This window comes from Plectropomus leopardus, chromosome 5 (assembly GCF_026936395.1).
Source record: "Plectropomus leopardus strain MGB_pleo_1.0 chromosome 5, ASM2693639v1, whole genome shotgun sequence".
Taxonomy (NCBI): domain Eukaryota; kingdom Metazoa; phylum Chordata; class Actinopteri; order Perciformes; family Serranidae; genus Plectropomus; species Plectropomus leopardus.
The window spans coordinates 7,371,900-7,383,514 of record NC_142180.1 but is presented as its reverse complement, the minus strand read 5'-3'; positions in this window follow the sequence as shown (position 1 = coordinate 7,383,514).

Here is an 11,615-nt window from a genome sequence, read left to right as displayed (position 1 = left end):
TGGCGTGTCTCGGCACACTATGTTATGCCTATTTGAGGTGTTTTCAGCAGTTTTTGGGACAGGTCATATTTTGAAATTTTTAGCCATACTATAGCCTTGCCTTTTCGGTCATTTTTTCAACATGCTATATTATGGTGTTTTTGTCTGTTTTAGCAATATTTTATGCTATGGCGTGTGTCGGCATGCTGTTTTATGCTGTATTGAGGTGTTTTCAGCAGTTTTTGGGACAGGTCAAATTTTGACATTTTTAGCCATACTATAGCCTTGCCTTTTCGGTCACTTTTTCAACATGCTATATTATGGTGTTTTTTGCACTTTTAGCAATATTTTATGCTATGGCGTGTGTCGGCACACTATTTTATGCCTTTTTGAGGTGTTTTCAGCAGTTTTTGGGACAGGTCATATTTTGACATTTTTAGCCATACTATAGCCTTGCCTTTTCGGTCATTTTTTCAACATGCTATATTATGGTGTTTTTTGCACTTTTAGCAATATTTTATGCTATGGCGTGTGTCGGCACGCTATTTTATGCCTTTTTGAGGTGTTTTCAGCAGTTTTTGGGACAGGTCATATTTTGACATTTTCAGCCATACTATAGCCTTGCCTTTTCGGTCACTTTTTCAACATGCTATATTATGGTGTTTTTTGCACTTTTAGCAATATTTTATGCTATTGCGTGTGTCGGCACGCTATTTCATGCCGTATTGAGGTGTTTTCAGCAGTTTTTGGGACAGGTCATATTTTGACATTTTTAGCCATACTATAGCCTTGCCTTTTCGGTCATTTTTTCAACATGCTATATTATGGTGTTTTTGTCCATTTTAGCATCCTTTTATGCTATGGCGTGTCTCGGCACACTATTTTATGCCTATTTGAGGTGTTTTCAGCAGTTTTTGGGACAGGTCAAATTTTGACATTTTTAGCCATACTATAGCCTTGCCTTTTCGGTCACTTTTTCAACATGCTATTTTATGGTGTTTTTTGCACTTTTAGCAATATTTTATGCTATGGCGTGTCTCGGCACAGTATTTTATTCCTTTTTGAGGTGTTTTCAGCAGTTTTTGGGACAGGTCATATTTTGACATTTTTAGCCATACTATAGCCTTGCCTTTTCGGTCATTTTTTCAACATGCTATATTATGGTGTTTTTTGCACTTTTAGCAATATTTTGTGCTATGGCGTGTGTCGGCACGCTATTTTACGTCTTTTTGAGGTGCTTTCAGCAGTTTTTGGGACAGGTCAAATTTTGACATTTTTAGCCATACTATAGCCTTGCCTTTTCGGTCATTTTTTCAGCATGCTATATTACGGTGTTTTTGTCCGTTTTAGCAATATTTTATGCTATGGCGTGTGTCGGCACGCTATTTTATGCTGTATTGAGGTGTTTTCAGCAGTTTTTGGGACAGGTCATATTTTGACATTTTTAGCCATACTATAGCCTTGCCTTTTTGGTCATTTTTTCAGCATGCTATATATTGGTGTTTTTGTCCGTTTTAGCATCCTTTTATGCTATGGCGTGTGTCGGCACGCTATTTTATGCTGTATTGAGGTGTTTTCAGCAGTTTTTGGGACAGGTCATATTTTGACATTTTTAGCCATACTATAGCCTTGCCTTTTCGGTCACTTTTTCAACATGCTATATTATGGTGTTTTCTGCACTTTTAGCAATATTTTATGCTATGGCGTGTGTCGGCACACTGTTTTATGCTGTTTTGAAGTGTTTTCAGTTGTTTTTGGGACAGGTCATATCTTGACATTTTTAGCCATACTATAGCCTTGCCTTTTTCGGTCATTTTTTCAACATGCTATATTATGGTGTTTTTGTCCGTTTCAGCATCCTTTTATGCTATGGCGTGTGTCGGCACACTGTTTTATGCTGTATTGAGGTGTTTTCAGCAGTTTTTGGGACAGGTCATATTTTGACATTTTTAGCCATACTATAGCCTTGCCTTTTCGGTCATTTTTTCAACATGCTATATTATGGTGTTTTCTGCACTTTTAGCATCCTTTTATGCTATTGCGTGTGTCGGCACGCTATTTCATGCTGTATTGAGGTGTTTTCAGCAGTTTTTGGGACAGGTCATATTTTGACATTTTTAGCCATACTATAGCCTTGCCTTTTCGGTCATTTTTTCAACATGCTATATTATGGTGTTTTTGTCTGTTTTAGCAATATTTTATGCTATGGCGTGTGTCGGCACGCTATTTTATGCTGTATTGAGGTGTTTTCAGCAGTTTTTGGGACAGGTCAAATTTTGACATTTTTAGCCATACTATAGCCTTGCCTTTTCGGTCACTTTTTCAACATGCTATTTTATGGTGTTTTTTGCACTTTTAGCAATATTTTATGCTATTGCGTGTGTCGGCACGCTATTTCATGCCGTATTGAGGTGTTTTCAGCAGTTTTTGGGACAGGTCATATTTTGACATTTTTAGCCATACTATAGCCTTGCCTTTTCGGTCATTTTTTCAACATGCTATATTATGGTGTTTTTTGCACTTTTAGCAATATTTTATGCTATGGCGTGTGTCGGCACACTATTTTATTCCTTTTTGAGGTGTTTTCAGCAGTTTTTGGGACAGGTCAAATTTTGACATTTTTAGCCATACTATAGCCTTGCCTTTTCGGTCACTTTTTCAACATGCTATATTATGGTGTTTTTGTTCGTTTTAGCATCCTTTTATGCTATGGCGTGTCTCGGCACAGTATTTTATTCCTTTTTGAGGTGTTTTCAGCAGTTTTTGGGACAGGTCAAATTTTGACATTTTTAGCCATACTATAGCCTTGCCTTTTCGGTCATTTTTTCAACATGCTATATTATGGTGTTTTTTTCAGTTTTAGCAATATTTTATGCTATGGCGTGTGTCGGCACACTGTTTTATGCTGTTTTGAAGTATTTTCAGTTGTTTTTGGGACAGGTCATATTTTGACATTTTTAGCCATACTATAGCCTTGCCTTTTTGGACATTTTTTCAGCATGCTATATATTGGTGTTTTTGTCTGTTTTAGCAATATTTTATGCTATGGCGTGTGTCGGCACGCTATTTTATGCTGTATTGAGGTGTTTTCAGCAGTTTTTGGGACAGGTCATATTTTGACATTTTTAGCCATACTATAGCCTTGCCTTTTTGGTCATTTTTTCAGCATGCTATATATTGGTGTTTTTGTCCGTTTTAGCATCCTTTTATGCTATGGCGTGTGTCGGCACGCTATTTTATGCTGTATTGAGGTGTTTTCAGCAGTTTTTGGGACAGGTCATATTTTGACATTTTTAGCCATACTATAGCCTTGCCTTTTCGGTCACTTTTTCAACATGCTATATTATGGTGTTTTTGTACGTTTTGGCATCCTTTTATGCTATGGCGTGTGTCGGCACACTGTTTTATGCTGTTTGGAAGTGTTTTCAGTTGTTTTTGGGACAGGTCAAATTTTGACATTTTTAGCCATACTATAGCCTTGCCTTTTCGATCATTTTTTCAACATGCTATATTATGGTGTTTTTTGCACTTTTAGCAATATTTTATGCTATGGCGTGTCTCGGCACACTATTTTATTCCTTTTTGAGGTGTTTTCAGCAGTTTTTGGGACAGGTCATATTTTGACATTTTTAGCCATACTATAGCCTTGCCTTTTCGGTCATTTTTTCAACATGCTATATTATGGTGTTTTTGTCCATTTTAGCATCCTTTTATGCTATGGCGTGTGTCGGCACACTGTTTTATGCTGTATTGACGTGTTTTCAGCAGTTTTTGGGACAGGTCAAATTTTGACATTTTTAGCCATACTATAGCCTTGCCTTTTCAGTCATTTTTTCAACATGCTATATTATGGTGTTTTCTGCACTTTTAGCAATATTTTATGCTATTCCGTGTGTCGGCACGCTATTTTATGCTGTATTGAGGTGTTTTCAGCAGTTTTTGGGACAGGTCATATTTTGACATTTTTAGCCATACTATAGCCTTGCCTTTTCGGTCATTTTTTCAACATGCTATATTATGGTGTTTTTTGCACTTTTAGCAATATTTTATGCTATGGCGTGTGTCGGCACACTGTTTTATGCTGTTTTGAAGTGTTTTCAGTTGTTTTTGGGACAGGTCAAATTTTGACATTTTTAGCCATACTATAGCCTTGCCTTTTCGGTCACTTTTTCAACATGCTATATTATGGTGTTTTTGTCCGTTTTAGCATCCTTTTATGCTATGGCGCAGCCGCACACTGTTTTATGCTGTTTTGAAGTATTTTCAGTTGTTTTTGGGACAGGTCATATTTTGACATTTTTAGCCATACTATAGCCTTGCCTTTTCGGTCACTTTTTCAACATGCTATATTATGGTGTTTTTTGCACTTTTAGCAATATTTTATGCTATGGCGTGTGTCGGCACACTATTTTATTTCTTTTTGAGGTGTTTTCAGCAGTTTTTGGGACAGGTCAAATTTTGACATTTTTAGCCATACTATAGCCTTGCCTTTTCGGTCACTTTTTCAACATGCTATATTATGGTGTTTTTGTCCATTTTAGCATCCTTTTATGCTATGGCGTGTGTCGGCACGCTATTTTATGCTGTTTTGAGGTGTTTTCAGCAGTTTTTGGGACAGGTCATATTTTGACATTTTTAGCCATACTATAGCCTTGCCTTTTCGGTCATTTTTTCAACATGCTATATTATGGTGTTTTCTGCACTTTTAGCAATATTTTATGCTATGGCGTGTGTCGGCACACTGTTTTATGCTGTTTTGAAGTGTTTTCAGTTGTTTTTGGGACAGGTCATATTTTGACATTTTTAGCCATACTATAGCCTTGCCTTTTCGGTCACTTTTTCAACATGCTATATTATGGTGTTTTTGTCCGTTTTAGCATCCTTTTATGCTATGGCGTGTGCCGGCACACTGTTTTATGCTGTTTTGAAGTGTTTTCAGTTGTTTTTGGGACAGGTCATATTTTGACATTTTTAGCCATACTATAGCCTTGCCTTTTTGGACATTTTTTCAGCATGCTATATTATGGTGTTTTTGTCCGTTTTAGCATCCTTTTATGCTATGGCGTGTGCCGGCACACTGTTTTATGCTGTTTTGAAGTATTTTCAGTTGTTTTTGGGACAGGTCATATTTTGACATTTTTAGCCATACTGTAGCCTTGCCTTTTTGGACATTTTTTCAGCATGCTATATTATGGTGTTTTTGTCCGTTTTAGCAATATTTCATGCTATGGCGTGTGTCGGCACGCTATTTTATGCTGTATTGAGGTGTTTTCAGCAGTTTTTGGGACAGGTCATATTTTGACATTTTTAGCCATACTATAGCCTTGCCTTTTTGGTCATTTTTTCAGCATGCTATATATTGGTGTTTTTGTCCGTTTTAGCATCCTTTTATGCTATGGCGTGTGTCGGCACGCTATTTTTTTCTGTTTTGAGGTGATTTCAGCTGTTTTTGGGACAGGTCATATTTTGACATTTTTAGCCATACTATAGCCTTGCCTTTTCGGTCACTTTTTCAACATGCTATATTATGGTGTTTTTGTCCGTTTTAGCATCCTTTTATGCTATGGCGTGTGCCGGCACACTGTTTTATGCTGTTTTGAAGTATTTTCAGTTGTTTTTGGGACAGGTCATATTTTGACATTTTTAGCCATACTATAGCCTTGCCTTTTCTGTCATTTTTTCAGCATGCTATATTACGGTGTTTTTGTCCGTTTTAGCAATATTTTATGCTATGGCGTGTCTCGGCACACTATTTTATGCCTATTTGAGGTGTTTTCAGCAGTTTTTGGGACAGGTCAAATTTTGACATTTTTAGCCATACTATAGCCTTGCCTTTTCGGTCATTTTTTCAACATGCTATATTATGGTGTTTTTGTCCATTTTAGCATCCTTTTATGCTATGGCGTGTGTCGGCACGCTATTTTATGCTGTTTTGAGGTGTTTTCAGCAGTTTTTGGGACAGGTCAAATTTTGACATTTTTAGCCATACTATAGCCTTGCCTTTTCGGTCACTTTTTCAACATGCTATATTATGGTGTTTTTGTCCGTTTTAGCATCCTTTTATGCTATGGCGTGTCGGCACGCTTATTTTATGCTGTATTGAGGTGTTTTCAGCAGTTTTTGGGACAGGTCATATTTTGACATTTTTAGCCATACTATAGCCTTGCCTTTTCGGTCATTTTTTCAACATGCTATATTATGGTGTTTTCTGCACTTTTAGCAATATTTTATGCTATGGCGTGTGTCGGCACACTGTTTTATGCTGTTTTGAAGTGTTTTCAGTTGTTTTTGGGACAGGTCATATTTTGACATTTTTAGCCATACTATAGCCTTGCCTTTTTGGACATTTTTTCAGCATGCTATATTATGGTGTTTTTGTCCGTTTTAGCAATATTTTATGCTATGGTGTGTGTCGGCACGCTATTTTATGCCTTTTTGAGGTGTTTTCAGCAGTTTTTGGGACAGGTCATATTTTGACATTTTTAGCCATACTATAGCCTTGCCTTTTCGGTCATTTTTTCAACATGCTATATTATGGTGTTTTTGTCCATTTTAGCATCCTTTTATGCTATGGCGTGTGCCGGCACACTGTTTTATGCTGTTTTGAAGTATTTTCAGTTGTTTTTGGGACAGGTCATATTTTGACATTTTTAGCCATACTATAGCCTTGCCTTTTCGGTCATTTTTTCAACATGCTATATTATGGTGTTTTTTGTACTTTTAGCAATATTTTATGCTATGGCGTGTGTCGGCACGCTATTTTATGCCTTTTTGAGGTGTTTTCAGCAGTTTTTGGGACAGGTCATATTTTGACATTTTTAGCCATACTATAGCCTTGCCTTTTCGGTCATTTTTTCAACATGCTATATTATGGTGTTTTTGTCTGTTTTAGCAATATTTTATGCTATGGCGTGTGTCGGCACACTATTTTATGCCTATTTGAGGTGTTTTCAGCAGTTTTTGGGACAGGTCAAATTTTGACATTTTTAGCCATACTATAGCCTTGCCTTTTTGGTCATTTTTTCAGCATGCTATATTACGGTGTTTTTGTCCGTTTTAGCAACATTTCATGCTATGGCGTGTGTCGGCACGCTATTTTATGCTGTACTGAGGTGTTTTCAGCAGTTTTTGGGACAGGTCAAATTTTGACATTTTTAGCCATACTATAGCCTTGCTTTTTTGGTCATTTTTTCAGCATGCTATATATTGGTGTTTTTGTCTGTTTTAGCAATATTTTATGCTATGGCGTGTGTCGGCACGCCATTTTATGCTGTATTGAGGTGTTTTCCGCAGTTTTTGGGACAGGTCATATTTTGACATTTTTAGCCATACTATAGCCTTGCCTTTTCGGTCATTTTTTCAACATGCTATATTATGGTGTTTTTGTCCATTTTAGCATCCTTTTATGCTATGGCGTGTGTCGGCACGCTATTTTATGCTGTTTTGAGGTGTTTTCAGCAGTTTTTGGGACAGGTCATATTTTGACATTTTTAGCCATACTATAGCCTTGCCTTTTCGGTCATTTTTTCAACATGCTATATTATGGTGTTTTTTGCACTTTTAGCAATATTTTATGCTATGGCGTGTGTCGGCACGCTATTTTATGCTGTTTTGAGGTGTTTTCAGCAGTTTTTGGGACAGGTCATATTTTGACATTTTTAGCCATACTATAGCCTTGCCTTTTCGGTCATTTTTTCAACATGCTATATTATGGTGTTTTTGTCCGTTTTAGCATCCTTTTATGCTATGGCGTGTGCCGGCACACTGTTTTATGCTGTTTTGAAGTATTTTCAGTTGTTTTTGGGACAGGTCATATTTTGACATTTTTAGCCATACTATAGCCTTGCCTTTTCGGTCATTTTTTCAGCATGCTATATTATGGTGTTTTTGTCCGTTTCAGCATCCTTTTATGCTATGGCGTGTGTCGGCACACTGTTTTATGCTGTATTGACGTGTTTTCAGCAGTTTTTGGGACAGGTCATATTTTGACATTTTTAGCCATACTATAGCCTTGCCTTTTCGGTCATTTTTTCAACATGCTATATTATGGTGTTTTTTGCACTTTTAGCAATATTTTATGCTATGGCGTGTGTCGGCACGCTATTTTATGCTGTTTTGAGGTGTTTTCAGCAGTTTTTGGGACAGGTCATATTTTGACATTTTTAGCCATACTATAGCCTTGCCTTTTCGGTCATTTTTTCAACATGCTATATTATGGTGTTTTTGTCCATTTTAGCATCCTTTTATGCTATGGCGTGTGTCGGCACGCTATTTTATGCCTTTTTGAGGTGTTTTCAGCAGTTTTTGGGACAGGTCATATTTTGACATTTTTAGCCATACTATAGCCTTGCCTTTTCGGTCATTTTTTCAACATGCTATATTATGGTGTTTTTGTCCATTTTAGCATCCTTTTATGCTATGGCGTGTGTCGGCACACTGTTTTATGCTGTTTTGAAGTATTTTCAGTTGTTTTTGGGACAGGTCATATTTTGACATTTTTAGCCATACTATAGCCTTGCCTTTTCGGTCACTTTTTCAACATGCTATATTATGGTGTTTTTTGCACTTTTAGCAATATTTTATGCTATGGCGTGTGTCGGCACACTATTTTATTCCTTTTTGAGGTGTTTTCAGCAGTTTTTGGGACAGGTCATATTTTGACATTTTTAGCCATACTATAGCCTTGCCTTTTTCGGTCATTTTTTCAGCATGCTATATTATGGTGTTTTTGTCCGTTTTAGCATCCTTTTATGCTATGGGATGTCTTGGCACACTATTTTATGCCTATTTGAGGTGTTTTCAGCAGTTTTTGGGACAGGTCATATTTTGACATTTTTAGCCATACTGTAGCCTTGCCTTTTCGGTCATTTTTTCAACATGCTATATTATGGTGTTTTTGTCTGTTTTAGCAATATTTTATGCTATGGCGTGTGTCGGCACGCTATTTTATGCTGTTTTGAGGTGTTTTCAGCAGTTTTTGGGACAGGTCATATTTTGACATTTTTAGCCATACTATAGCCTTGCCTTCTTGGTCATTTTTTCAACATGCTATATTATGGTGTTTTTTTCCATTTTAGCATCCTTTTATGCTGTGGCGTGTATCGATACGCTATTTTATGCTGTATTGAGGTGTTTTCAGCAGTTTTTGGGACAGGTCATATTTTGACATTTTTAGCCATACTATAGCCTTGCCTTTTTGTCATTTTTTCAGCATGCTATATTATGGTGTTTTTTGCACTTTTAGCAATATTTTATGCTATGGCGTGTCTCTGCACACTATTTTATGCCTATTTGAGGTGTTTTCAGCAGTTTTTGGGACAGGTCAAATTTTGACATTTTTAGCCATACTATAGCCTTGCCTTTTCGGTCATTTTTTCAACATGCTATATTATGGTGTTTTTGTCTGTTTTAGCAATATTTTATGCTATGGCGTGTGTCGGCACGCTATTTTATGCTGTATTGAGGTGTTTTCAGCAGTTTTTGGGACAGGTCATATTTTGACATTTTTAGCCATACTATAGCCTTGCCTTTTCGGTCATTTTTTCAACATGCTATATTATGGTGTTTTTGTCTGTTTTAGCAATATTTTATGCTATGGCGTGTGTCGGCACGCTATTTTATGCCTTTTTGAGGTGTTTTCAGCAGTTTTTGGGACAGGTCAAATTTTGACATTTTTAGCCATACTATAGCCTTGCCTTTTTGGTCATTTTTTCAACATGCTATATTATGGTGTTTTTTGCACTTTTAGCAATACTTTATGCTATGGCATGTGTCGGCACGCTATTTTATGCTGTTTTGAGGTGTTTTCAGTAGTTTTTGGGAGAGATCATATTTTGACATTTTTAGCCATACTATAGCCTTGCCTTCTTGGTCATTTTTTCAACATGCTATATTATGGTGTTTTTTTTCCATTTTAGCATCCTTTTATGCTGTGGCGTGTATCGATACGCTATTTTATGCTGTTTTGAGGTGTTTTCAGCTGTTTTTGGGACAGGTTATATTTTGACATTTTTAGCCATACTATAGCCTTGCCTTTTCGGTCATTTTTTCAACATGCTATATTATGGTGTTTTTTGCACTTTTAGCAATATTTTATGCTATGGCGTGTGTCGGCACGCTATTTTATGCCTTTTTGAGGTGTTTTCAGCAGTTTTTGGGACAGGTCATATTTTGACATTTTTAGCCATACTATAGCCTTGCCTTTTCGGTCATTTTTTCAACATGCTATATTATGGTGTTTTTGTCCATTTTAGCATCCTTTTATGCTATGGCGTGTGTCGGCACGCTATTTTTTTCTGTTTTGAGGTGATTTCAGCTGTTTTTGGGACAGGTCATATTTTGACATTTTTTGCCATACTATAGCCTTGCCTTTTCGGTCATTTTTCAACGTGCCATGTCATCGTGTTTAGGCCGTTTTTTCAACATTCTATGCCATGGCGTGCCTCGGCACACTGTTTAATGCTGTTTTTGAGGTGTTTTAAGCTGGTTTTGGGACATGTCACATTTTGAGATTTTAAGCCAGTCATTTTTTCAACATGCATTATTGTTGTGTTTTGGGCCGTTTTAGCAACATTTAAGCTAAGGTGTGTCTCATTACGCTATATAATGCTGTTTTCATCTTTTTTTTGGCCATGTAATATTTTGACATTTTTTGCCATGCTTTAGTCTTGTATTTTGACTAATTTTTTGACATGATATAGTAAAGTGTTTTTGTACTTTTTTGCAAAATTGCATGAAGTGTTGTGTTTCAGCACTCTGTTTTATGTAGTTTTCAGCTGTTTGCTTTCCAATAAATAGTTGAAAACCACAAAAAACAAAATGGCAAAAAATGTCTGAATATGACCAAAACACGATGAAAACAGCTTTAAATACCGTGCCGAGACACACCATAACAAAAACAGCCAAAATCACCATAATATATAAAAAACTACTTATATCGTACTACAGAATAGCAAAAAAAATTCAAAATATGACATGGCCAGAAAACAGCACAAAATAGCGTGCCAATACATGTCATAGCACGGAACATTGCAAAAACGCCCAAAAACACCCTGATATAGTCTGTTGACAAAAAACGACCAACTATGGTTAAAAATGTCAACATATGACCTGTGCAAAAAAACAGCTGAAAAACACAAAATAGCATGCTGAGACACATCATGGCATAGCATGTTGCTGAAACAGCCAAAAATACCATAATATGGCATGTTGAGAAATTTTACCAAAAATGCCATACCATACTATATGGTGAAAAATGTGAAAATATGACATGGCCAAAAAAAGCTGAAAACAGCATAAAATAGCATGCTGAGACACGCCATAGCATAGACTATTGCAAAAATAACCAAAAACACCATTATATAGCCTGTCGAAAAAAACACAGAAACATACTATAATATGGCAAAAAATGGCAAAATATGACATGAATATATGGCCAAAAACCAAATGAAAACAGCTAAAAACTGCAAAAAAAATAGTGTGCCAAAAACCGCAATAGCACAAAACGTTAGCAAAAACAGCCAAAATCACCATAATATAACATGTCAAAGAAATGACAAACAATGCCATACCATAGTAAGGCGAAAAATGTCTAAATATGACATGGCCAAAAAAAAGATGAAAACAGCATAAAATAG